Source organism: Anguilla anguilla, chromosome 2 (assembly GCF_013347855.1).
Source record: "Anguilla anguilla isolate fAngAng1 chromosome 2, fAngAng1.pri, whole genome shotgun sequence".
NCBI lineage: Eukaryota > Metazoa > Chordata > Actinopteri > Anguilliformes > Anguillidae > Anguilla > Anguilla anguilla.
Window position 1 is genome coordinate 25,250,555 of NC_049202.1, and position 27,868 is coordinate 25,278,422.

Consider the following 27,868-nt stretch of genomic DNA (forward strand, 5'->3'; position numbering starts at 1 on the left):
GCTTCCCAGTCCACCTTAATATACGAGCAGACCAAGGTTCTGTTAAGTGTTTTCTTCCCCTTTTTTTGGTGAGATGACCGCTTGGTCCTTTGTAATTTATGTCTGCGCTGCAATTGGAAGTGTATAATTGCAGACGGCACAGGAATGACTTCACATTTGGAGATTTTTCAACCCTGACAGGAACTCCCTGCCGCCGCTGTCTATGCTCTTGGGGGCCGTGTGTTTCCCTTGGGAAAAAGAGCCAGGACCGTACTGCGAAAATAACATAAGGCAAAGCTCTCAGACACCACCTACCAACACGGATGGGAACTTCCTGTCTCATCTCCTGAGTGCTCTGTGGAATGTGAAAGCCGAGTGGACATATGCTGCATTCTCACAGGTTTTGGCCACAGCAATGTAAAGCTGTTTGTAAGTGGCAGCATAGTATCATGGGTAAGCAACTGGGCTTGTAACCTTAAGGTTGCAGTTCCGATTCCCAGGTGGGACCCTGCAGTTGTACCCTTGAGCACAGTATGTAACCTGCATTGCTTCAATATATATCCGGCAGTATAAATGCTATGTAAGAATGCAAAACGTTGCAGAAAAAAGGCTAAATTCTCGTAATGTAAAAATGCAACGTAAGCCTGAAGTACAATGCAGTCGGATTTTCAAAGCAGCCGCTCATGTTGCATCTGATTATTGGTCTCACGCTCACCCAGTCAAGCATGTTATTTGTTGGCTATCTCCTGCAGTGAAGCATTGTGGGAGCTGTTCCAACAGAGACAGGAGGGGAGGGTCTAATGGATTGGCAGCGAAGCAGACGCTCAAACCTTCCATCCCTTGCGAAAAATGTAAAAATGGAGAAGAGCGCCATAAATTCATCTTCAAATGATAAATAAATTGATTTCTGGGTCTGGGGGCTCTGTGTTGGACATGAAAATAAGGAATGTGGGTGTTTTCCTCGCAGGGCTGGTAACTGACCGAAGCGTAGCAGGCGCTAGGGCGGAGAGTTCTGGTTTCTTAGCGCATGACGGTGCCTAGGTGAGGCTTGGCAGCGTTTCAGGCCGCCAGGTACAGTTTTTTATAAATGTGGCTGCCAAACCAGGCATCCCCACGAAAAACAAGCGGGGGGAATCCCCGCTGCGAGTGAGGGCGTGTACGCACGCAGCGGCGGCAATGTCACCGGTGGGGGTAGCCCTCGGCTCCGGCCGACGCTGGGAGAAGGGACGGTGGTAGGCGCGGCACCCGGGCACGGCGCCTGACTGTACCGCTGCTGTCCCGAGCTCAGGCACGAGACCGTGGGCATCCGTGCCAACTGGACTGCAGCTACGTGCCCCTGGCAGCCCGCTCTGCCCTCTCGCTAACCCCGGCTCCGCCAGTTGATCGTGTGATGCACTGCCAAGCGGCCGCAGGCAGATAGGAGAGAGGGCCGCCGCGGCAACCCAAATCCCCCCACCTCCCACCCTCTCACCGCTGCGGTTTAATTTAACAGGACCTTCCACTCGCTCACTTACCAACCAGTGCTCAGCCAAAGCTTCCCATACAAAATAACTAATGTCTATGGGAACACACGCTGGTTTTTGTGCACAAGTCAAATCCATTTTCAGTTCCATTCACATGTGCAAACCCAAAGATACCCACACAGACAGTACATGCACACTTGCGTAAACGTGGGCACACACACTCACACACACACACACACACAAACATGCATACATGCATGCACACACCAGAAGCTTCGGTTTTGCAGACCGAGCTCCATGAAAGAAAACAGAGAGCACGGCGGCTCCTTCAAGTTATCGGCAGCCACAGCGAAACGCCGCCAATTGTTCCTGCGCTCAGCGTACAAACAGAGTGGCGAGCCAAGCGCCGGCTGCAGCACTAACACAATAAACCCAGCCAAGTGCGTAAACTCCCCGGCGGATCAAATCACATAAATAAATACTGGCATATTTATAAGAAGGGGGGAAAAAAACCATCAACAAATTGGAACGGTTCACCGAGTTTAGCTGGGCAGGAGTCCCAAGCACAGACTGTCAGCTGCTTGCTCTCCGACGGCACATCAAAAAAAAACAACCCAACTCCACCACTCGGGGTTCAGAGAGGTTGCAGGTTTTTGTATGCATCTCTAGCTCCTCCTCCTAGACTCTGCAAGACCTAATTTCAACAAAAAAAAATCTCCCAGTTGTGGACCGACCCGACAGCCCATCCCGACACCAAACAAAAACATTGCCTTGCTAATGAGTCACGCGCAAGGGGAGGGGGGTTAAGAATAAAAACGAAAGTGTTCAGTGTGCCCAGCAGCTGGTCACCGTGCCCCCCCCCCCCCCCGACCCCCACCCCCACCCCCCTAAAAAAGGTTGGCCAAAGCGTGGATGCTGCGCGCGGTGAAAGCGGAGAAGGTGTCGGGCTTGGCAGGCGGTGCTGGTGGAAGGTGATTTTGTTGGCACGGCTCCGGACCCTGGCAGACCGATTCCAGGCACCTGGGTGGTCCTGGAACTGATTATTACCCCCCCCACCAAAACGCCCTTGAAACCACCCTCCCCTCAGATAGAGAGCTGTCATGGGGTGATCAGACAGATAAAAGGATGTAAAAGAGGGCAGGAAGCTCAGACGTGCGGGGGCCCAGGAAGACTGGGAAATTCAAATTTATATTTCAGTGGCAAACTGCCCTGAAACATAAAGTAAAGCAGTTCCTCCCCCACCTCATGTTTCTTGTTATTATTCCACGTTCCTTCCCTCAGTCTAAACCCCCCTCCCCAACCTCTCTATTCCACAGCTCTGCATGCCTCACCCTGTACACCTTAATTATTGTGTGTTTGCATGTGAGTGTGTGAGTGTGTGTGCACGTGAGTGTGTGTGTGTTTATTTGTGCATGTGAGTAAGTGTGTGTGCATGTGTGTGTGTGGGTTCATGTTTGTGTGTGAGTGTGTGTGTTTGTGTATGTGTTTTTGTGTGTGTGTGTGTGTGTGTGTGTGTGCGTGCGTGTGTGTGTGTGTAACTGGTGCACGTCATGCATGTGTGCACACACACTTCAGGCTTTTGGGCGTGCGTTTGTTTGTTCTGGAAGCCTTGATCCGTGTGCAACGCTATGCTGCAGATACTATATGAACGGACGCCTTGGGGGTTTGTCTATTTTCCTACACCTGTACCTAGCCTTTGGATTATAAACCTTAATAACTATGTAGGCCTGTTGGTACAGTATGTGTACATACAAACCGGCTATCAAAAATCAGAGCCAAACTACAAGTGTCCTTTGTTATGTGGCCAGTGGGTTCTGTTCTGAGGCAGGGGAGGAGTTCTGCGGAAATGGACTATGATTCCCACGAGGCCTGTGGTGAGACGGGTCCTCGCATGCGGGATCGGAAGCCCGGCCCCGCGGCCCTATGTATAGAACAAACGAACAGACGACGCCTGAGCTTTCAGCCCACTATGCACACAGTGAATCTGCCACGCAAGTACGTCCCCACTCCCCACTCAGCTTTAGAGCGTGGAGATGAAGAAAAAACAGGGCTTTGATTGCACGTCGGGGCAGGTGGTGCCGTTTGGTTTCTGAAACCCGCACCCCCCTTTCCCCCGGTGAGGAGAGGGGGGAGCTTGTGACCCCGCGTGCACAGGGTGTTTGGGCATTTTATGCCACTGCCTCGACTGAGGGAAAGAGGTGGGTCCGTAAAGCTATGGGGAATGCTAATTGAACTCTGGCTGCAGACTGTGCATCGGATTCTGCACTCAGGCTCCTTCCAGCAATAATATCTGATGGACAGTCCTGCATCAGACCGCAGTCTGAGACTATGGCTGAGACCTGGGACTTCAAAGGCAGAATTACAGCCTTTTGTGTGCTGCCTGGTAAGTAACGGCTCTCTGTGCGGGACTCCGATGGAAGTCAATTACTGGCTCCCAGGCCTATTTCACGCAGCCTATTCTTCAGGACCAGCTACTCAGCTTCTGCACCACCACAACTAAGCAGAATCTTTCAGAAGCGTTTTTTCCCATCCTTTACAGACATTCAGTCCTCATGAATCAATTAAAGCTCTGTGTGAAAAGTTGTGCCTATTAGGACCCTGGGAATGCTCTCTTTTCCTACACTAGATGCTCAGTATGGGCGGGGAAAGATTGTGCTCCATGCACTGAACCAGGCTCAGTTTGCAGGCTCCTTTCACATAATGGTTGGGGTTGAGGATTATGGCTTAGAAAGCTGATCCCAGATCCATTTCAGGGGCCAGAGAGCACCAATAGGCAAGCAAATACTTATTTTAACCCTCTGAGACCTGGCATGGAAAGCACTCTCCTTAACCAAACAGTAATAAAACAATAATGTCTTAACGGGTATTTTAACAGTTAAATGCATTTAAAAGCTAAGATTCTCCCTCAGCCATAGGTCACACTGCCACATTACTCCAGTAAACAGAGGCTAGGATATCCAGATTCAAAGGGGAATGGGATTTACTTTAAATCTACCAATGAAAACTGAAAAAAATAAAAAGCACTCCTTCCATTCTTTGGTTTGTAATTTTGATAGACAACATATATGTACCTAGAGGTAGATACCATTTCCATCTATCTAGAACAATTGAGGGTTAAGATAAGATATTCACACAGGAAAATGTCTCCTTCCATTCTTTGCTCAGTATTTATTCGTCTCATAAAAAACATGTTCTCAACACACATACAAAGCACTGTCTACAACTTATTCATTCAAACTGGCATAATCTAGGCCTGCCATTAAAAGGGGCAACATAGCTCAGGAGGTAAGACCGATTGTCTGGCAGTCGGAGGGTTGCCGGTTCAAACCCCGCCCTGGGCATGTCGAAGTGTCCTTGAGCAAGACACCTAACCCCTAACCCCTAACCCCTAACTGCTCTGGCGAATGAGAGGCATCAATTGTAAAGCGCTTTGGATAAAAGCGCTATATAAATGCAGTCCATTTACCAAAAGTATTGATATCAAAATGACGCCAAGTTACAATACTACAAACAATATAGGCTATCTTGCCTCACCGAAATCAAAGAAGCTGTATTCCCAAACAATACTACCCAATGTTTTCTATATTGTTTCAAGTCACTTGGCCCTGTATTTTTTTATTTTTTACCATCTTACAATGTCATTAAACTGTGTGTCACCTCAAAGTGTTAAATACCTGAAATTGCCTCATGCAACACATTTGTTTATACTTGGTTAAGTTCACTTTACTAAATGTACAAGTTCTTGTATATTTGCTACTATATTTCGCATTTTTGTACGTTGAAAACGTGTTTTTTATGAGATCAGAAAATAACAGTTGTACGAGAGAAATGAGGACAGGATGAAATTGAGTAGTTGAAACAATATGTTTTTAGCAGAATGGGCATGTAAGTGAAGTCTGACATGATCAGAGACTTTAGTGCAAAGAAAATAAACCACGACCATGACCATGAGTGACATTAGTTTTCTTATTGAACGGTATATAAAACAGAAGGTATTACTAATTACTTGTTTAAATAGACGTTGAAGTAACGCGTGAAATTGCGTAGGGAAACTGTTGTATAAATGTACTTTTCTCACATTCAATACTAGTAATTATAATTATGAATAAGTCATGTTTTTAAATGTGATGTTTTAATGGGGTGTTACAGACTGTTCATACATAGTAATTGTTTGTATGTGGGTAGACAGAGAACAGGGCAAGGTAACATGAATGTAGAAACGTGGCATTTGCTGATAAGAACGTTTTCTACAGTAGCCATGTGAAGAAATATAGTTAGTAGAAACGCCACAGTGGTCAGCTGGTGTAACTTTTTAAGAAAATTAATACATTTTCCATCATGAAATTCATATGACTGTCCGTGAGTGACTTTTGGTAAACATATGAATTGAATATTCTGATATTTTGATAAGTGCAAAAGCAATAGTTCAAAAGCAATAGACAATTATTAGTTAGCAAATATAAGTGTAAGAAAATGTTAATTTAAGATACAAATAGATCTGCCTGAGGATGAGGCAGGATTCGATCATCTGCCCTTATGCTTCCCAATCAATTACACTGGCCACCGTCAAGAAGCTGTCCAACAGCGTGGATTTGAACAACTGAGCTCCGGTTTTATCCAAATGCCCTGGCTATACTGTAGGCGGTTATACTGTCACTCAACGATCCATAGTCTGCAACATTACCACAGAGCCATGAACTGACTAGCTGTAGAGACTGGCAATTTTCTTGGGGAAAAAATGTAAATCTATTTTGCGTATGCGACATTTTGATTGGCTGGCATAGATGAAGGATTGGCTGGTGAACATAAAATGACCAATGGGGAGACATATTCTTTGTGGGCTAGGAGCATTCCGGGCGGGAAAACGAAGAAGAAGAAAACACAAAGTCCCCTTAGTTTGGGGCTTTATTGTGCAGACATGTGAAGTTGTTTATAAATTCTGTATGTTGAAATGGGCTCAGAATGTACAGAAATTAATGTTTTTACAGGCTACAGTGAACGGAAATAAATCTGTGCTCTTTCGCGCATGCATGAACTTAACTTGCTCCCGTCTGCCACCGTAGCCTGCTGATCTACTACGTGATCTACTAAGTTAGAGTAGAGCCCTGAAAAGGCTTCACACTACCATATATACCTACAGCGCGCGCACACACACACACACACACACACACGCACACATCTCTCCCTCGCAGATGAGCCTAAGTTCAGCATTCAGGTCTGCTGTAATAATGTAAGCAAAAACAAATACCAGGGGTACTTGGAAATACTTCTTCTGGTTCCTTTCTATTAAGTCAATTTCTCATTTTGACCAGGGCCCTTTCGTCCACATACTTACATTGCTTGGGGTTGGGAAGGGTGAAGTGGAGGCAGGAAATTGGGGAAGAGGCGGGATGGAGATTAAGAGGCGCAGATTGAGCTTCCCGTTCCCGAAAAGCCAGAGGGTGGTGAAACGTGGAGCAGGTGTCGGTATTTTGACTATTATCTCAGAGTCCTTGTATATCTTCATTGCATAATGACGTACACTATATGGCAAAAAGTATGTGGACACCTGACATCCAAAATCTCATCCAAAATTCTCGGCATTAATATGGAGTTGGTCCACCCTTTTTGGCTACACCAGCCTCCATTCTTCAGGGAAGGACATACTAGGTGTTGGAGTGTTGCTGCAGGGATTTGCTTCCATTCAGCCAAAACAGCGTTAGTAAGGTTGGGTACTGATTAGGTGATTAGGCTTGGCTTGCAGTTGACTTTCCAATTGACCCCAAAGTTGTTGGATTCTGTACAGTAATACTGTACAGAATTGACTAGAATGTCATTCCCTTAAGATTCGCCTTCACTGGAACTAAGAGGCCTAGCGCAAACCATGAAAAACAGCCCCAGACTAAGGGGTGTCCAGATATCATTATGTGACAAAGTGTGGGGAGCGGAGCACAAACCCTCTGCCAAAACATGTCTCTAGCATGAAGAGTGGAGGGTGCAGGGGCAGCATGGAGAGGGGAGGGTGCAGGGTGCAGCACGGAGAGTGAAGGGTGCAGGAGCAGCACAGAGAGGGTGCGTGCCGGGGCAGCACGGAAAGGGGAGGGTGCAGGAGCAGCATGGAGAGGGGAGGGTGCAGGAGCAGCACAGAGAGGGGAGGGTGCAGGAGCAGCATGGAGAGGGGAGGGTGCAGGAGCAGCACAGAGAGGGGAGGGTGCAGGAGCACCATGGAGAGGGGAGGGTGCAGGAGCAGCACAGAGAGGGGAGGGTGCAGGAGCAGCAGGGAGAGGGGAGGGTGCAGGAGCAGCACAGAGAGGGGAGGGTGCAGGAGCAGCATGGAGAGGGGAGGGTGCAGGAGCAGCACAGAGAGGGGAGGGTGCAGGAGCACCATGGAGAGGGGAGGGTGCAGGAGCAGCACAGAGAGGGGAGGGTGCAGGAGCAGCAGGGAGAGGGGAGGGTGCAGGAGCAGCATGGAGAGGGGAGGGTGCAGGAGCAGCACAGAGAGGGGAGGGTGCAGGAGCAGCATGGAGAGGGGAGGGTGCAGGAGCAGAATGGAGAGGGGAGGGTGCAGGAGCAGCATGGAGAGCGGAGGGTGCAGGAGCAGCACGGAGAGGGGAGGGTGCAGGAGCAGCATGGAGAGAGGAGGGTGCAGGAGCAGTATGGAGAGGGGAGGGTGCAGGGTGCAGCACAGAAAGGGGAGGGTGCAGGAGCAGCACAGAGAGGGGAGGGTGCAGGAGCAGCACAGAAAGGGGAGGGTGCAGGAGCAGCACAGAGAGGGGAGGGTGCAGGAGCAGCATGGAGAGGGGAGGGTGCAGGAGCAGCACAGAGAGGGGAGGGTGCAGGAGCAGCACAGAGAGGAGAGGGTGCAGGAGCAGCACGGAGAGGGGAGGGTGCAGGAGCAGCATGGAGAGAGGAGGGTGCAGGAGCAGCATGGAGAGGGGAGGGTGCAGGGTGCAGCACAGAAAGGGGAGGGTGCAGGAGCAGCACAGAGAGGGGAGGGTGCAGGAGCAGCATGGAGAGGGGAGGGTGCAGGAGCAGCACAGAGAGGGGAGGGTGCAGGAGCAGCACAGAGAGGGGAGGGTGCAGGAGCAGCACAGAGAGGGAGAGGGTGCAGGAGCAGCACTGGAGAGGGGAGGGTGCAGGAGCAGCATGGAGAGAGGGAGGGTGCAGGGTAGCAGCATGGAGAAGGGGAGGGTGCAGGAGCAGCACAGAGAGGGGAGGGTGCAGGGTGCAGCACAGAAAGGGGAGGGTGCAGCAGCAGCACAGAAAGGGGAGGGTGCAGGGTGCAGCACAGAAAGGGGAGGGTGCAGCAGCAGCACAGAAAGGGGAGGGTGCAGGAGCAGCATGGAGAGGGGTGGCTGTGTCTGCAGCGCAGTGGGAGGCTACGCTGAGAGCCCATTTAAGGCCACCCGCTGCTTAGCTTGTAGACGTGACCTGGCTAACATCTGCAAGGCTAAGTAACCGTTGCTGTAGCCAGAAAGTTATTTAGAGCTCATGAAATACCTGCGTGCAGACTGCCGGTAAAACACACCTCAAACATGATCGCGTGCAGGGCACATGTTTTGCAGCACAGTGCCCTGTGGTGAATAGGTCTGTCAAATGTTGGCATCCTACCAACGCCTTAGCCAATCCCCTGCAGCGAAATTCAAGCGCAAGTCAGCACTAAGGGATGACATAGCAATCCGGCCCAACTGACAGGGGTTGCGGCAGTGGAGGACGAGGCTATGGGTGACTCCCGTGTGAATTCTGCAGATTAATTTTTATGATTTATCGACCTGTTATGTGCCTGTGATCGTAGAGGTCTTGGTTGCCAAAAGTATGTCTGCGAGAACGCTTTTTGGGGCCTTAAGTTGGACTCTTTGCGCTCCTGTCCTCCTGTTGCCAAACAGAGGACGGGGTTACTCTCTTTCAGTGTGTGGGGGTGTGGGAGTGTAGGAGTGGTAGCTTGCCCTGTAGCCATGCGACATACCCGTGTCAGATGACTTGCCTTATGAACCACTCAGGGTCCTGAAGCATGGCAAATGCTTTGTTAGGGTGAGGTCAGATTCATTCCTGCTTGTTTCTCCTGGGCCAGTAAGGCAACCACAGGCTCCAGTAGAAAGGTATGCATACACAGTGAGCTCCATAATGTTTGGGATAAAGCCATATATATATATACATAGATATATATATATTTTTTAACAATATGTGCTTAAAATGCAGATTCTCAGCTTTTATTAAGGGCATGATATACATTGTGGTTTCACCTTGTTGAAATAACAGCATGAGAAAGAGTGCAAAAGAAAGACTGAGCGGGCAAATGCTTTTTTGCACATATGGTTTGGGGGAGACATTTCTCTTAATTCTGACTTTCATTAGTCCAGGATAATGACAAAATAAAACCCTGCCTAATACAAAAAGACATGGTAAGATGATATAATGCCGTAAAAACCGCCATGATGTTCTGGATGCATTTGGATCTCCTTACGACTGTACACAGCTTAGTCTTCTTATTAGAGGAGATTTACGCCCGATAATCTTTGAAATACGGCTCATCCGAGCCAGGCAGTTGGGGGCTGGGTCTGTTGGTGGGAGTGGGGCTGGGGGGGGGGGGGGGGCTGTTGAGGGAGGAGGCACTGTAACTCGGTGTGCCACAATGCTGAAAGGTGGCTTCGAATCACGTTTCCAACGCGGGTGATGCTACGCGGGGGAAGGCGGAAAAGTAGACAATATCTTTCTGTGGTCGGCCAGGCGTCGGGTGCCGTGGCGGTGGCAGGATCAGGCTCTCGCGCTCTTCCCCCCCCGCTGTCGGCAGGGAACACTGTCTCATACTGTAAGCACGCCGTATGAATTATGTCCGGGCGGCAGTGTAGCATAGTGGGTAAGGAACTGGGCTTGTAACCAAAAGGTTGTAGGTTCAATTCCTGGGTAGGAACTGCCGGTGTACCCTTGAGCAAGGTACTTAACCTGCATTGCTTCAGTATACATACAGCTGTATAAATGGATGCAATGTAAATCCTATGTAAAAAATCCTGTGTAAGTCGCTTTGGATAAGAGAGTCTGCTAAATGCCTGTAATGTCTTCCATGCCATATCACTCAATCATTGCCTGATCTTATCAGGGCCCAGTGTTTAATAGCTGCATTGGAAAGAGCTGGCTCAGGATGACAGTGTAAGAGAGACAGGGAGAGATGGAAGGAATGAAGGTGCGAGCTGGAAAGAGAAAAGGGGCCAGCATGAGGAGGAGGGCAGGAACAGACGAGAGAAATTCGGATTTCTATACACACACCCGCCACAGTCACCGCCGCAGCCAAATGGAGCCGTCCTACGCAAATGGGTGCACTTCCTGGGTTTCATGTGCCCCCTCCGCCCTATTAAAAGAGCCCCCCCTACCAAACGCTGCCTAATCACCTTGACCTAGGAAGTGACAGAGCACTGGGCAACAGGGGAGATATCAACGCGAACAGCAGGTGGGGGTTGGGCTAGCCAATTTTTTTTCACCCCCTTTAAAGAGCCTTCTCCCAGGGGGGGTGTGCTGCGGCAATCCAAAAAGGGCGGGTATTTTTATCTCTGCCTCAGACTTCCACCCTGACCTGGCGTGACCCCTCCAGCATGGTAGCGCGACCGCATCCCCGGCGGACCTGCGGTGGTCATGGCAGCGGAGTTCGCCAGGGGCGGGGGAAGTGTGTGACCTTTTCCCTGCATATCACCCCCTCAAGCCGCCGGCTAAAGGCGGCCAATAAGACCAATCTGGAAGGCCTGCTCCACCAAAAGCCCTCTTCTCCGGGCAGGTCTGGCGACCTTAGGGCAACCGCAATAAAACAGCGCCCCCTCCCCCCCCGACACCTCCCACACCCCTCCACAGGGGCCCTTTTCCACACGTGGCTGTGGATCCGACATTTCCAAAACCATCAATGCAAATCACCACTGCCTGGGAATTTGAATGTGCTCATTACAATCCAGATGTACTGATAAATCTTCCATTATGCAGCAATAATGTGACAGTCTGGCTGGGGTGGCTGATGCAAACAGTGCCGTTTCTCTCCCCTGGGCTGTCAACCGCATAGCCGCCTGACAATTAACAGTTAATTATGACACTGACTCCTGGGAGCACTTACTGGACAAAACGCAGCGACGACAATTTGTCTCTGCCTTGACCCGCCAGCTCCCCCACCACCCTCCCGCCCCCCGTCTCCCGTCCTTTAAGCCTGTGGCCTACTTGCCTTTCAGAAGGTATTCAAGCAAACGGATCCTCTGCCAGCTGGCCAACGCGGTTCTGCCAGGAAGCCCCAGCCGCTCCGACAAACACGTACTCTCGTCCCCTGGAATCTTGCGGAGAGCGAATGCTGTTGAGGTGGCCATTAAATCCTAGTGCTTCCTGTGCAGGGACAGGACTTCGAAGCCTTGGATGAGAGTCCCCAGTGCGCGGTTCTGTGAGGCGTTCATGTCTCCAGGTGTTTCTTCACCTGACAGGCGCGACTCCGGTTGCAGGCCTGGCGCGTGAGGCTACAAACTGGCCACCGCCCGCTTAGCCCTGGGACTCCCCATTACGGAATGCCCCCCACAAGGAGCGACGGGGCTTGTGCAGACACCGCGGTGATGCACGCGCCCGTAAGATAAGCGGCCGCAGTCGCGTTGCCGCTCACTGCACTCTAGAGCATGTGTGTCAGTTGAAAGCTTCCCCGGAGACTCCATGGCGTGGCTACGAACTGTGCCGACAGTGCCAACTACAACCAACAGCTCTGCAGCTCAGCGCACGGCCTGTCTTTACCTCACATGCTCTGGTCAAAAAACATTTAAAGGTATTTCAATGGGCATAAAAACCGACGTGGCACGTCATGGATGATGGCGTGGGTTAATAAGCCGTTCTTCTGAAAAATATGAATAGCAGAAGCCCTGGGTGATCCCAAAAGACAAAGGCATTGCTTTGTTAAAGACGCAGCTCCTACATGAGACACAGTGTTCAACCTGCTATGCATTTTTTATTCAGGAGATGAGCGCACAAAGAACAGGATGTTCTAGAACACCTAATTAAATCAAAGCAGCATCTACCCTAGATTTAGAGAACCATCCCACGCGGTAGCAGGCTGACTGACTCACACAGATTAAACATTACATTCTTAATTTCCATCACATTATCATATCGGGCAACTTACACACACGTTATATTTCACTTATTAAACATGTACCCACAACCATGTTTCGAGTGGTGTACCAAGCTGCAGGTGGTGTAATATGCTGCAGGTGGTGTACTGTACTTTCAGCAGTGTAACATGCTGCAGGTGGTGTACCATGTTGCGGCTGGTGTAACATGATGCAGGGGTGTAACATGTTGCAGGTGGTGTACCATGCTTTGTACGGTGCAACATGCTGCAGGTGGTGTACCATGTTGTGGGTGGTGTAACGTTGCAGGTGGTGTGACATGCAGCAGGTGGTGTAACATGTTGCAGGTGGTGTGACATGCAGCAGGTGGTGTAACATGTTGCGGGTGGTGTACCTCATTGCAGGTGGTGTAACATGCTTTGTACGGTGCAACATGCTGCAGGTGGTGTAACATGCTGCAGGTGGTGCAACATGCTGCAGGTGGTGTAACATGCGGCAGGTGGTGTTACAGCCACATGTGAAAAGATGCAGACCGCGTCACACTGCCACTGCTGAAACAGAGCCAGCACTGTCATTCTGGGCCCATTTCAGTTTGGTGCATTTTCTTACTAAAATATAAAAAATCCAATAATAATGCATTTTTGGTGGGCAGTCGGCTAGGTGCCATTCTATCTTACAAAGACTCGTAAATTCAATACTTAATACATAAATACCCGAAATCCTATTTTTCCTGTTTTATATTATTGATTTACCATAATTCCTCCCATCTTAATCCATTATTTATTTTTTATTTTTTGTTGGCAATAATAACAATTCTATGGCATTGCAATAATAATAGTATTACATCTAATTTATTTGGAGAAGAAAATGTTTATGCGAATACACAATTAAAGAGATAAGCAGGCATACATTCATTTTATTTCTATAAATATAAAAGTATGTTATTGTATGTAGTTCTTATCAATAATAATTACACTTATCTTTTACAATTTTTAATATATACAGACCTTGTCATCTAATTGGTTATTTTACTCCCCAGCGTCCTCTCTTTTCCTCAGAAAGTTCCAAAGCCACTTATGAATGGTCATGAAAGTGACCATCTCACCAGTTCCTACCCATGAACTCCTAATCAGAGTGAAGTCAGGGCAACGTATAATCTCTATCCAAGACAGTGTCAGCATTGCTATCTCCTGTTTGCGGATGTTGTCCAAGGGAATGCCATGTAGGAGATGTCACAGGTCCGTCTTGTCTAGAAACCTTTTCCTGGGTGGGTCATCTTGAGAATGATCAGCATTGTTTGGTTCAGTTAAGTTTGTTTCATGTCAGTTCAGTTCAGAGACTCTAAGCAGCTTAGCCTGACAAGGGTCAGCGAGGGTCTATTCCTGTCACTCACGACGTGTGAATTAACGTCTGTCAGAGTCTCCACACCCTGGTAGGTATGGAAGTCCATGACAGAGGCTTATTTTGGAACAAACTTGTTTGACAGCATCATTCAAAGGCAAATTAAATGAAGCAAGTTGAAACTGAAAAAAAACAAAACAATATATGTTATTTCTAAAGGACACAAGGTCAGAAGGCACTTGCAATGGAATTTGATGTGTTAATACTATAAGTGAGCAGTTGGACAGCTGGTGTAAGCAATAAAATCAAAAGCCACGTTTCCACCGCAGGAACTTTACCCCGGAACTAGGAACCTTTTGAGTAACTCAGTGCGTTTCGACCGCAGGAACTAGGGTCTAAATTTAGTTCCGGGGGCTTTATTTTACCCCCAAAAAAGTTCCTGCTCGGGGGGTAGTACTTTCCAAAAGTACCACCTTTGGGGTGGGGCGCAAGCGCTGAAAATTTCTGATTGGTCGACTACTTGCAGTGTTTTATTTCAACCGCCATGTTTAAAAATATGCAGCCGCAAAACAATTTATTTTCATAATAACTTCAAATCAAACTTGTATGTTATGTGGCGCAGTAGCCTAGATTTGGTTATAGCTGGCCAACGTCTTGGAATTATAACGTGTGCTCTTCTGTTCTTTTCTTGCTTTAGTATTCGTTTTATAAAATGCTAAGCATTCGTGCTGGGACAGCATATTACGTACAAAAACATTCAAACGGATTAATTCGGTTGCTGAATATTTTCTTCCGGATTTTCTTTGTTAGCCCGTTGTAATTGACTCAAAACGTTTGATACAGTTATGTGAGGTATGCGGTAGTTCTGCGTAATTCACATTGGTGATACAGTAAAAGCAAACTGGAAATCACCTTCCGCACTTTTTGTCAGGGTAAAATAACAGGTTAATTCTAGTAATCGTCCCTTTAGCGTTTTCAGACTGCCGTAATTTTACTCTGCCATTCTTCAATTCCACAAAAAGACCAGGAAGACTATGGACTAATTTATGGTGCGTGGTTCGCATCTGGAGGGCACACTTCGCTGCTCGGCTAGCAGTAACTTCGAAGGAAAGCAAACGGTGGCTGTACCACTGCTAATTTAAATTTTCACGCAAGTCCGAGTTTTCGTTCTATTCTTGTCATTTTGCGATTAGCCTATATGGAATTGACGATGAGAAAGTAATCAAACAGCAAATTGTTTACAACGTGTGCATGTTTTCTGCTGTTGTTGCCAGTTATATTGGAAATGTGAATGCATTCTGTCGCCTCGAATGTCAAGACATGAAAGTGAATGTTCGCATAAAAACATAATGAATGTGTTTGAGAGGATATATAAAACAGTTACAATCAGACTATTGGCCTGCTTGTATATAAGTGGAATAAACCCCTCCGGGCTGTCCTGGTTATTAGAAAATAATGCAGGCTACTTCGGTGGTAGTGTGGGGTTACAGAAGAAATCATAGGACAGATGGACCGACGACAACGTTGCTTTTTCATACGTCAGTGGGCTAATTTGCCTAATCTTCGCGGGACTTTAGACCGCGGTGGAAACGCAGACAACAATGGGCTGAAAGAACCTTTTAGTTCCTTGAAAAGTAGTTCCTGGGACTAAAAGTTCCGGGTACTTTTGGTGGAAACGCGGCTAAAGAGATGTTTGTGGGAAGCAGCAGACCACTTGGGCCCCTAGAAGCCCCTACATAACATGAAGGGCCCCTTCATTCTCCCACTCACAATTGTCCCTGACCCACTCACATTGTGTGGAATGTGCGATTTTACTACTACAATTGATTTAAAAAATCCAGCAATATTTCAACATCATGATAATTTTTATATGAATATTGGCAATTTCAATATTGGCAATATGACAGCTACATTAATATTTACATATTGAATACAGCATAAATATTGTTCACAACAATGAAATGAATTAAACAAATGAAGTAATAAATTAATTAAGATAACGCTACAGTGTCATTCCCAGTCCCAACCAATTACAATGCAGGTTTTGTTGGTGCACGTCAGGAACATTTAGGTACTTAGCTAACTAACCAACTAACTAACTAACTAGTGCTTTCTTGCTAGCCAATAACTAAGACTTTTTTGATAGTTTAAAGACTTTGGTATTATGACAACGTGCTTGTGTGCTCACTGTCTTCTGGGTATATCAGGAATAAATAGGTAAAGTGTAATCGAAAGGCCATTGGCAATAAAACAATAATAGTACTGTACATCTTCCGATTCTGTTCTTTAAATTCTCAGGCAGCTAATTTAGGCAAATGCTAAAAACGGAATCCAACCAACTCACCCCAATACAAACATAGCCTGTTTTCCTCTTGATTATTCTATAACCAAAGAAGCATAACCATCCCACTCATAAGACAATTCAAAAAAATACCTGAACAATTTACCCAAGAGATTGGATTTTAATTTAGCTACATCATTATTATTATTTGTTCTATGATTAGAATAAAACAATAACATGTACCATAATGTACAACAAACAAAACAAAGCATAACCAGAATACATGACTGACAGAGCCAAAGCATCTTATTGGCCACTAGGAGGGTTTTAGGGCGTATCACCTCTGAGGTTATTCAGAAGGTATATCCCATCAATATTCAATACTCAATCAGTATTCAGAGGGTGCTCAATCAGTACTCTGAATCAGGATATGATTTTGAGTTAAGTGCATAAAATGTGCTTAAGTCTGCACTTCATTCTCTAATTCAGGATGACCCCTGTATTATGAAATGTTAAGTCACAATACTGTTTTATAACATTTCTGGTAGCTGAAAAGTGGTGGGGGAAGGAACATAACAGTAAAAAGAACCACATACTTTTACATTTTATATTCCAGTGTACATACGATCACACACCATTGTTCGTAAAATAATGAATATATTCCATTATTTAGATATTCTATCAATATATTTCAATATATTAACAGTGAAAAAAATTGCCTGAACCTGAAATCATCAGCTGCCATTTCTCCAAGCTTGAGCGCTGCTGACCCAGCTAAGCTGAAGACTGACATCAGTATGTTCACAGGATAACCATGGGGGTCAGGGATTACTTGCCACACATTTTTGCTGACACTAACATTGAGGTTAAAATCGTAAAACCAGCAAAAAAATAAAAATAAAAATCATAAAACAATAATTGAGAAAACACTACTAGCAGGGTGTAATGCGTAAAAACCAAAACCTCAGTAATGGTACTTGGGACTCACAATCTAAGGCTTGACCCTTCTATCCTCTACAGCCATGTAAATTAATGCTGAAAACTAGCATGTGTTTGCCTTAGTGTCCCATTTAGTCAAGGAGACTGGAATAAGGCTTTCTCATACTCAGTCCTCAGTGCTTTTCCTGGTTTTACCCGACCATGGTTTCACTACGGTCATTTTGCAAGGCCTCTGATTTGCCCTTTCGTCTGAAGGGTCTCTCTGCCCTGGAGCCGTCTAAGAATTGAGGAAAGCCACGACACTTGCATTGTAAAGCGCATGCAGTGTGGTTAAAATCCTGGACATCCCCTCCACCATGTACTAGCGAGCCGCAGGATTAAGAGGGGGGCTTATTGTCGGCTGGGGGGGGGGGTCAGGAGGGCAGACGAGGTGGAGGACGAACGTCACCCAGGGGCCTCTGACTGGCAGCACCTCCGGTTTTGCCTCCGTAGTGGACCTCCCGCGGCCCCACACAGGAGGAAGCAGGAGAGGAAAAGGAAGCCTTTGTGAACCTGCAGAGACTGACAGCTCAGCAATGTAGCCCTAATCACTCCCTCACTCCTGGGAATTTTTCATGAGCAAATCTCATGCCCCGATAGCTGTGCATTGGTTTTTCTTTTATTGCTGAGGTTTGAACTGGAATATGGAGGGGCCGGCATTAAGGGTGTGGCAGGGGGGGGGGATTGGAGGGAGGGCAGTGGGCAGGAGGATCTGAGTGCAGAGACCGCTGATTCCGTTCCTCTGGGTATCGATCGGCGGCATTTTCTATTAAGCAAATGAAGAATCTCCCCTTGCTTCTCTTCCTCTGCGGTGGGGAGAGCTGGAATGGACGCTGCCTTCCGAGCCACTAAATCAAACCCATTAAGTGAATTTCCACTAATCAGCGCAGAGCCCGCGCAGAGCAGGAAAAACCAGGGGCGGTGCGGGCCCGGGGAGACATGGCCCATTGTACATGCGAAGCAAAGCCAGAGCTGAGGAAGATCGGATTCGCCGACCGGAAGGTGACCTGGGCTCTCAGTGCCCACACCGCCCACTAACCGAAGCAGACAGGAACGCTGAATTGTGCATCACCTGGCCGCAAATAAAGCCCCTTCACCTGCGTGGCTTCCCAGAGGAACTCCTTTCACCAGCTGTCCCACGTGTGTGTTAAACTGTAGTGTGGCAAGCAGTCAGGGACCTGGAACGGCTAAAATCTCAGTCCGTAAAACGTGTTTCACCTGAAACAGCCAGATGTAAAGTACGTAAGAATGTCTCCTGGGTGTCACAACGACAATGGGATGTGAGTAGAATAGCAACAGCTATGGAAGGGCAGGGTTATCCAAAGAGAACCATTTGTTCAGACCGGGCTTCCTCAGACTTTGTTATTCTTGTTTTAATGAGAGAAGGTGGGCCTTTTGAGGCATCTGACATAACAATAACAAGAGAGATTGATTGTCCATTCCTCTATTAGTGATTAATACGTCTCCTCTGTTCTCTTTCACTGTCGGGCTCGGGCCAATCACAGAGCGCGCCGCTAGACTGGACACACGATTCTTCGAACACACACTTAGACAAGCGTGCGATAATATCTGTGCTACTCTCCCGGAGCTGTGTGCAGCTAATCGGCAGACAAATCACAACATAGCGTTTGCATGTGCAATGAGGAAACGCATCACTGTGGTCTGACTCTGAGAGAGAGACAGAGAGAGAGCGAGAGAGAGAGAAAAAGAGAGGGAAAGAGAGCGGGAGGGAGAGAGAGAAACAGAAAGGGAGGGAGAGGGAACCGAGAGAGAACAGAGTGTTCTCTTCTCAGGCACAGGCAATGGAACGTACCAAAAGAAGGACAGGCAGAGGTGGCAGAAGCCCTGCAGGACCCCATAAGCAAAACCCGCTTCTGCCCCAACACAATGTCCCCCGTTTGCATCAGCCCAAGACTCTTTACAAACAAGCGTCCGAACGTGGGCATGGGCACACGGCCGGGGGCACGCGCCAGCACCCGCTCAGTGTCTGACAGAGATGTCCTGAGAGGTAGAACCTGGTGTTCTTTCACACCCTGGTCAAGGTGACACTTCAGGGAGAGCCGCGTAGCCGGCTGCAGGAAACTGCGGCGGTTCATCTGAGAGAGAGAGAACTCCGGCAGTGTCGCTGGAGGCCGGAGGCCTCAGGGAGAGAGGAGCCCGAACCTGACATTGTTCCTCTATCACATACACCCACACACACACACACACACACACGCACACACATAAGCACGCAAGCAACAACACACACACACACACACACACACACACACACACACACACGTGCATGCACGCAACAATACACACGCACACACACATGCGTATGCATGCAACAACACACGCACACACACGCACGCTACAACACACACACACGTGCACATTCACACGCACAGACATACACGTGCACACACAAACACACACACATATGCACACACACAGAAGGAAGAACAGAAGCCAAGGACCACAAACCTAATCCTTCAAGCTTGTCTGGTGAGATAAAGGCTCCAGACTGCTATTTCAGTGACTGGTCAAGCAAAAACTGACTTATACTTGGTTAATATATAAAAAATATAAGGACACCAAAGGAGGTTTTTGTTCTTTGACCTTACAAATTCACCCAGGAAAACCAGTTCACATTCTGAATGGTTCACCGCCCACCAGTCCAGAGTTCTAACTGAAATATTTCTGGTCACAATTCATCGAGTCACAGAGTACACAATAAAATGTTCAGTATTAATTAAACTATAACACTGTTAATTCAGCTCTTAACCTAACATATGGTCCCATTCTGGAATGTAAGACCAAATGTTACGTTAAGACCTGAATTAACACTGTTAGAGTTGAATTAACACTGGACATTTCACCATGTAGAGGCCAACTGAAGCCTTGGAGGGGATCCCTCCTGCATAGCACTCCCAGCGTGTGGTTATCCCCAGTAAATGCGCAGTCTGGGTTGCAGCAGTTATTGACCGCTGTGATCGTGTTCCTCAGAGGACCACATCCACCTACCTACCGATTTCCTGAGGGAACGGTAAGCACCTTTTTCTGTCCTCATTAGCCTGATCCTTTATACAAAACAATAACCATACACCACTGACCTGGAAAATGCCCAACAGCTTACAATTGGCAGCCCATACTTTTAGATGTTCTTCATACAGTAATAAAACTACTGTTAAATGAGTGTGCTTAGGGAATTTAAACTGTCACATCCCATGGATTATTTAGCTTAAACTGGTTTTTGGCACCGAGACTGTATGTCACTTGGAATATTTTGCATAAAGAACTTCTGAAAATAGACTTAGTGATGCGTATAGAGAGGAATGTAAAATTAGACTGCTCTTGACAGCAATTAAGAACTTTCCAGGACCTCTTACAGGAAAGCTATTACTCGCTGCTATGTGTGCTGAATGCATACAAACATCTTACCCAGGCGAACTGCGATATTTTACTTTTGGGCTCTGATTTAAGGAAGTGTAATAGGGGAAACGCTCTAATGAGCAAGTTGTTTGTTTTCTTGGTTTGGCATTTCTTTAAGGTTCTAGTTTAAAGTTATAATGCACTATAAGGCACTCCTGGGGTGCTCTGTCATGCTGTAATGACCCTAATCCCTCCAAGCAGGAACTGCTCCAATGCACAAACCATAATTTGTTTTCCTGCGATGGGGAGGGGCCAGGCTCACATAGGTAAGCCTGCAGCTGAGGCCATTGATTAGGGTCATTAGGGGGGAAATGTGTTTCAAATTTTAAACAGCATAAGCGAGGGGGGGGGGGGGGGCATTAGGTGAACTTGAGGAGGAGAGGGCAGTGGGGGCTTGGGGGGTCGGGGGGTTTGGGGGAGGGAGAGGCGATCACTGTAACTACCTGATCAGAGAAACAGAAACGGTAACGTGAAGGATGAAGCAGGGCTCGCCCATGCCACAATTCCAGCCAGTACCGAATCCCCTCCGTGCAGAATCAGGCTACGCGGCTCCCACTGCTTTTCTGTCCTGCGCACGCTACGTTCGGGGTTGCGGTGTGAAGGGAGCTTGGGAAACTATGAAGGCTGGGCAAGTCGCTCACGGGCGGTACCTTTCCCTTTTTCTGGGCTGGGTGAAAAATACACTGTCAGCCCGAGTGCGCTGCTTACTGTAAACGAGTCTGTGTTTTCTTGTTCCAGCAATTCGTTTGAGGTGCCGAACACAGCTGGCGGTAGAACGAGAGGGTCCCACTTCTTCTGAAGAGACAGGGGCCTGATTACCTGCCATAAAGGACCTGATGTGCAAATTTCAGCCGCTCTTGAAAGCAAAAACAAAACAAAAGCAAAAAATATTTTAAAAGCTGATGTGTTTTGGCTGCAAGCCATTGTGATGACACTGTTGTGTGCTTCACCTCCAGAAAACGACCTGAGACCTGAGAGAGCGCTGCGTTTCCCTTTGCGACACGATCAAGCAGGACTGATTCTGACTGCAACACGAGACTAATTTTAATGCCCAGATCGCATGAACACATGGTTTATTGGATGACCTCATGAACAAGCTGTTCAATCTGTGAGCTCAGCCTGAATATTCATGGCGAGTCACATTTCCACATTGTCGCTGGCTGAAAACGAAAAACAAATATGGCTGGTCTGTCTGTTGCTGGGCTCCCCCCGGCAGAAGCAGTCCCAGGACCCCGGGACGAGGGGTCAGCGATGCAGGGTCGCAAGGCGCCATTTCCTTAATTAAGGCAAACCACGGAAGGAGAGTGCTAGTGAGCGTGGGGATAGCTGGGCACGGCACAGCAGAGAGGTCACAAACATCATTACATTTATTTGGCAGAAGCTTTTATCCAAAGCGATGTACAATAAGTGCACACCGAACAACTACAGAACACAGGTCCAATAAGGTGCAATTCTCATTAATTCTCAGTTATCCATGAACCATGAACATCAAGTCTAGTTCACCAATAAGCATAGGCTAGGTCAGTATAGTTATGGGAAGTTAAACTAGAAGTAAGGCACATCAAGATGGTAGTACAAGTACAACACAAAAGTGCTAGATGAAGATGAAGTGTAACAGGAAAGTGCTTGAACACCAAGATACAAGAATACAAGTGATATAAGAGTGATCTTAGATTGGGAGTAACCCTGCAGAGGACAGGGGTTAGTTAGTCAAGGTAGTCTGAAGAGATGCGTCTTCAGACAACAGCGGGAAATTGGCAGTCAGTGAGTGGTTCAGAGAGGAGTGGGGAGTCTGTTCCATCACTGGGAAGCTAGGGTGGAGAAGCTCCATGGAGCTCTGAAGGCCTCCCGCTGAACGTGGTTCACTATGGCGACCACATCAAGCACCAGACGCGCTTACAATAATGTAACGTATGCAGAGAGCTGGCACGCATTCATCTAGGATTTAGATACAAAACAAGGATATCTACCCTACCAAAGGCAGGTAAGCGGTAGGCACCACAGATTCTTCAGGCGGAACCACTGATCAATCCTACCCCTGCCTGGCCCAGCACTGGAGCAGTAGCTAATGTCAGATTCCAATGAAAGCAGGGCATTATGATGGGACATTTAAAATAAGTGCTACGAGGCGAGTTTGAATTCAAGATCCATTAATGTCTTTGCTATTCATTCATTGATAATCTATTTTTACAAGCCACCATAATAATGAAAAATGCTAAGCCATGTAATTATTTTGATGTTTAATATGTTTTATATGTCCTCATGTGTACTTTAATATACTGTACATTTTAAGTTGCATGCTAATAATGCAATTTTAACTCATCTTGCATAAATTAATTAATATGTACATTATTATTATTATCATTATTATATATTCTACATCAATACATTTAAAGTTCCATCAGGGTAAATAACAATAATACTAATAATAATATTATTATTATTATTATTATTATAGAATAACTATTGCAACAAAATTACTATTTTTAATAAGTACGATCAGTCAGTACCAGTTTCTTAGGGGCTAAGAGCTTCATAGCAACTTACAGAAAAAGTTTTTGTCAGCAAGTTATCAAACGCACAGACATGGTGGCAGAAGTGGGGTGTGGGGGCACATTATGTTTGAATGTGCACTTATTCGTCAGCCTACTCCAATAAGGAAGCTCAGGGGTTCTGAGCAGGGTGTTCTGGGTGAAGGATTAATGATACAGCGTCCATTCACAGCGTGAAATGTCATTTATCACACAGAAAGAGGCCTGGAAGGGGGGCACGCTTATTTTGCTAAAATGGCTTGTGGAAACTTCAGGGAAGAAAAGTTCCTGGCTTGCAGTTGAGCTTAGAGCAGCCCACGGTCTAATTTTTCCAGCGCTGGTTCAGGAAGCCATTCCTTAACGCAGGAGCTGGGGAACGCATGGGATGCGACTCAATGGCCCGTGAAAACAACCCACCCGGAGGGGAGCTCCACAGACAGGTACAGCCTGTTGGGAGGGGCCGCGGTTATGCCACGCCCGCGAGACATGGTACATTCTGTTCCCTGTAACACTCCCTTTAGACCCTGCATGTGTGTCTGTGCGTGTGGGTGTGTGTGTCTGTGTGTGCATGTGTGTGTGTGTGTCTGTGTGCACATGTGTGTGCATGTGTGTCTGTGGGTGTGGCTGTGTGTGTCTGTGTGTGCATGTTTGTGCGTCTGCGTGTGCATGTGTGTGCGTGTGGGTGCATGTGTGCATGTGTGTGTGCGTGTGTATGTGTGTGTGCGTGTGTGTGTGCATGTGTGTGTGCGTGTGTGTACGCATGTGTGGGTATCTGTGTGTGCTGAGGCTCTGGCTGTTGTTACAGTGCAAGTCTTCGCAGGCGAGTGTGTGTTCTGCGGGGGCATGTGAAAGGGGGCAGGGAGGAAAGGGGTGGGGCCACAACGGTTATACATGGTACTAGTGTGTGTGTGTGTGTGTGTGTCTGTGCATGTTTGTGTGCGTGTGTGCATGTATGTGTGTGTGCGTGTGTGTGTTTACGCATGTGTGCGTGTGCGTGTCTGTGTGTGTGTGTGTATGTATGTGTGTGTGCGTGCATGTGTGTGTGTGTACGTGTGTGTGCATGTGTTTGTGTGGGTGTGTGCTGAGGGGGGTGGGGGTACAGGGCAGGATTAGGAGGAGGGGTTTTGGAAGCTGTTATCCAAAGGAGGTTGAGAGTGCTGTAGAGCTTTGAGAGAACATGGGTGTATGTCGGTCACCCGCTAACGGGAACATACCAGCAGCACAGCGTCGGCTTTACAGGGGCACAAATCACAGGCCCTGCATGTCAGAGCCCTGCAGATATATCCACCCAAGCTAAATTGGTACACTGTTAACATGACTGAGATGCCTCCAGAGCAGGATGGGGAGGGCAGCAGGCCGCTGACCAGGCAGATCGATCACAGCTAAAGTTCCTAACAATAACATGAAAAATGGAACCCGATTGGACGATGTTCTGCTAGGCCAAAAAAACAAATTTGGCTCACATTCTGGGAAAATGGGAGGCACGATGTTTCGTTTTGTGAGTGTCTGAGTGCCTTGCTTGAGGTCTCCTCATGTGATAATACACAATAATATGCGCCTTAAAAATGCGTGAGCTGCTGGAGTCGCAGAACCCCCCCACCCCCCAACAGAAACACAACCGCTGATGTGAGAAGAGGCTGCGATAAACAAGGAGGTCGTTGGGAATCTAATCGGGCCAGCTGTTGAATGGGGGAGGGGGAGGTGTTTGGGCTCTGGCAAGGAGCCAGGCGACTGGCGTTTGTCACAGATAAGAGCAGACATGCGTGTTGACATCCAGGTGACTGTCCTACTGCTGTTGGACCTGTTTATCAGGCAGACCCAGGGTTGAGAGCGCTCAAGGTTCCTAACATCCCCCCAGAATGAGACTGTCACACACGGCTTCCAACACTTTCACCTGTAACAGAGTACATATTTGTCTCATATTGATACTGCTGTAGTGGATTTAACGCTAGACATTTTTTCTGTGTGCTTGAGTCTGTCTGCTCATGATAGTCTACTGGAATTGTACATGACCAACATTTCTTCATCCATTGGCAAATTCCTAAAGTATTTATTTTGAACAGCAGGTCAGAATTGGTAAACAATGGATAGCTCCAATAACACATTAAACAGCTTTAATCAAATTCTCAAATTACGATTTATTAATGACTTTCATTTGTAAGAACAGCTGTCTGTACAAAGCTTGACAGAAGGAGAAAGAAAGCACATAAAACACTTGCTTAAAAAGCACATCAGGACCCCGTTTCACACAAAATCAGCTGGGAATATATCACTATTCTGATTGAGAGACATTGCTATGCCAAATGATAATGGAGCTAATGGCAGTAGCCAGCCACTTAAAGTGACAGAAGCCTGTTTTTCACCTTCCAGTGAGATTGGTTGAATGCTCTTGGTTAGCGGTTCAGAACCTCTGGACAGTCATCCTGGTACGGTGACAGAAGAGCATAGGGCAACGAGGGTGGGGAAGTAAACATGGAGCAGGCTCAGGGCAGAGTTATAGAAGGAACCACAGATCCTCCAAGGGCCCCGCCCTCGCTTCTTCGGAACAGCTCCACTATGGTTGGACTGGAACCTCACAAAATGTGGGACACTTGTTGCATTGTGGCTGCTCCGCCCCTGGAATGCACGCAGCAGATTATCGGAAGCTGTTCTGCCTTAACCTAACGACATCTGCCCAAATGCATAAAATTGCATCTCTCTTTCCCTGTTTTTCTTCCCCAACATAGCAACCAGTTAAGCAAAGAGGACATAAATCGACCTATTAAGAAGGCTCACAAAAAGGCATCAAATCCTGACTGCTTGTTAAGAAATGGCTTCCATGTCTCTCAGTGCGATGTCCAAACTCTGCAATACATCAGACACAGCTCTGCCGACTGACGGGAGCAATAAGAGCTGTGGACCACAAGATAAAACCATGTTCAGAAGAGATGAAAAGATGCCAACTCTCTTCTTCCACTTCCCCTTCTCCTGATCAAGATTAGCACCTTCAGGCAGCAGCCTTAATTGCCGTGCGGGTCCGTGCCGGAGTGGCGATCTGGAGAGTGGCAAGCTTCATCCTTCAGTCAATGCCATGGCCTCGCTTACACCATGTCTCCACATCAGCTAGGGATTCAGCTCAGCAGACAAGGGGGGCAAGATGAGGCTCCTTCAGCTGCCATCTGCTGCAGAGGTGCGGCTGAGCGCCTGAGCCAGTCAGATATTATGAAGCGTCGAGAATGGCTGCCTGCCACACAGTGAGGACCGACTATTTCCAAAAGGCCTGTCCCTCCACGCAACACCCTTTCCCTTTGGCACTCCAAGCTCTGAACACTTGACGCTTATGATGCAAGTCAAAAATATCCCCCCCCCCCAGCAGCATCTGGCCACACTCCTCTGCACCTCCCTGTCCGGATGGTCTGGGCCCCCTCTTTCTTTGGAAACAACTACAGCATTTTTTATGAAGTCATTTTTCACTTGCCAAGATTTCACAAGAATAGCCACAGAAAAGAGAAGGGATTTTGGCTCTCCTGTTGCTGGCTAACTGATCAGAGGGAACTACCATTTGTCCGGTCCCCAGCCCAAAACATTGTCCCACATTTTGCAGCCAGCTCCAAGAGGCTTGGAATTTCATTCACGTCTGTATCGCCCCACGTTTTTTAAGAACTCGCCACTTGGTGCCTTGCCATCAGGTTGGCTCCAGCTAAAAGACCCTGGTCTTCCGTGTGGACAACAGAACTCGGCATCATGCACGCCCCTTTTGTGCCCCTTCCGGAAATGTCACAATCCCACCCACACCCCCCCCAAACCCCCAACACAGGTTCCTTCAGAGTTTTAGCAGGGCAGAGCACGAGGAGTACTCCGAGGCATATTTCCCAAACATCTGTCCTGCGATTGAATGTTCCGCTTGGCCAACACAAAACATTTCCTTTTCTGGCATTGGCTAATGCATTCGGACTTAGGCCAGGATTACTTTTTAATTACGGGGGCCCGGTTCTCACAGCTGCTCTGCAGAACTGCAGAGAAAGTACTGTGGTGAAGAGAAGTAGATGCCCAGAGGAGGGAGGGAAAGGGACTAAACACTGTTTTCAGGACTGCCTGCCTTCTTGGCAAAGGCAAGTCACCAGGCCAAAGGTTGCCTGGCAGCCATTCCACTAGGAGCCTATTGTGCAGATTAATAGTAGGGTACTGTCTAGATCTGCACTGCTTGCATTCAGTTGAACAGAAATGGATAAAATGGGGGAAACTGAAGAAGGACTGAGAGCTCAAACTTGTTTCACTGAGACGTTCTTCCCTCTGGGACTGCAGGCCCCAGAAAAACTAAGATGAAGGAATTTGTCTAAAGCTCATGGGTATTCAGCTTTTTTACTAACAATCTGCAAACAAGACTAACTTTTCACCAATGTAGTAGACGCAGAAACTCTGGGGGTTTTCAAGACCAGGCTTGATATGGAGCTAGATACTATTTAGTTTGTAGGTTAACTAAGCACTTGCTACACTTTAGTGTTAGGAAAATGGTGAGAAAGTTGGGCTGAATGGCCTGTTCTCGTCATTAAGTTATGTTATGTTCTGTTATGTTATGTTAACAACCTTGTGGTTTGACTCCGATGTATACATGGTTGTTGTTGAAACATTAGTGACGTTTGCAGTTTGTTCACGATAATGCTGAAAATCCATGAGCTCCAGACCTATTCTTTCATCTTAGTTTATCATCCTGCTTCTGGGAAACAACAGATCAGCATGTTATTTGCCAGATGTGCAGTGATCTCCCAGAAAAACTGAGGTGTGGACAGGGCTGAAGCCTCCTGACAAAATTACAGGCCAATTCCACGTCACGGACTTGAACTC

The 27,868-nt window shown here is 47.4% G+C and overlaps 1 protein-coding gene across 2 annotated transcripts in view; it reads right to left on the bottom strand.

The window, feature by feature from the left end:
• The window catches only part of LOC118220327 (thyroid hormone receptor alpha), a 133,131-nt gene that overhangs the window by 42,384 nt on the left and 62,879 nt on the right, over positions 1-27,868 (bottom strand). The window lies entirely within an intron of this gene.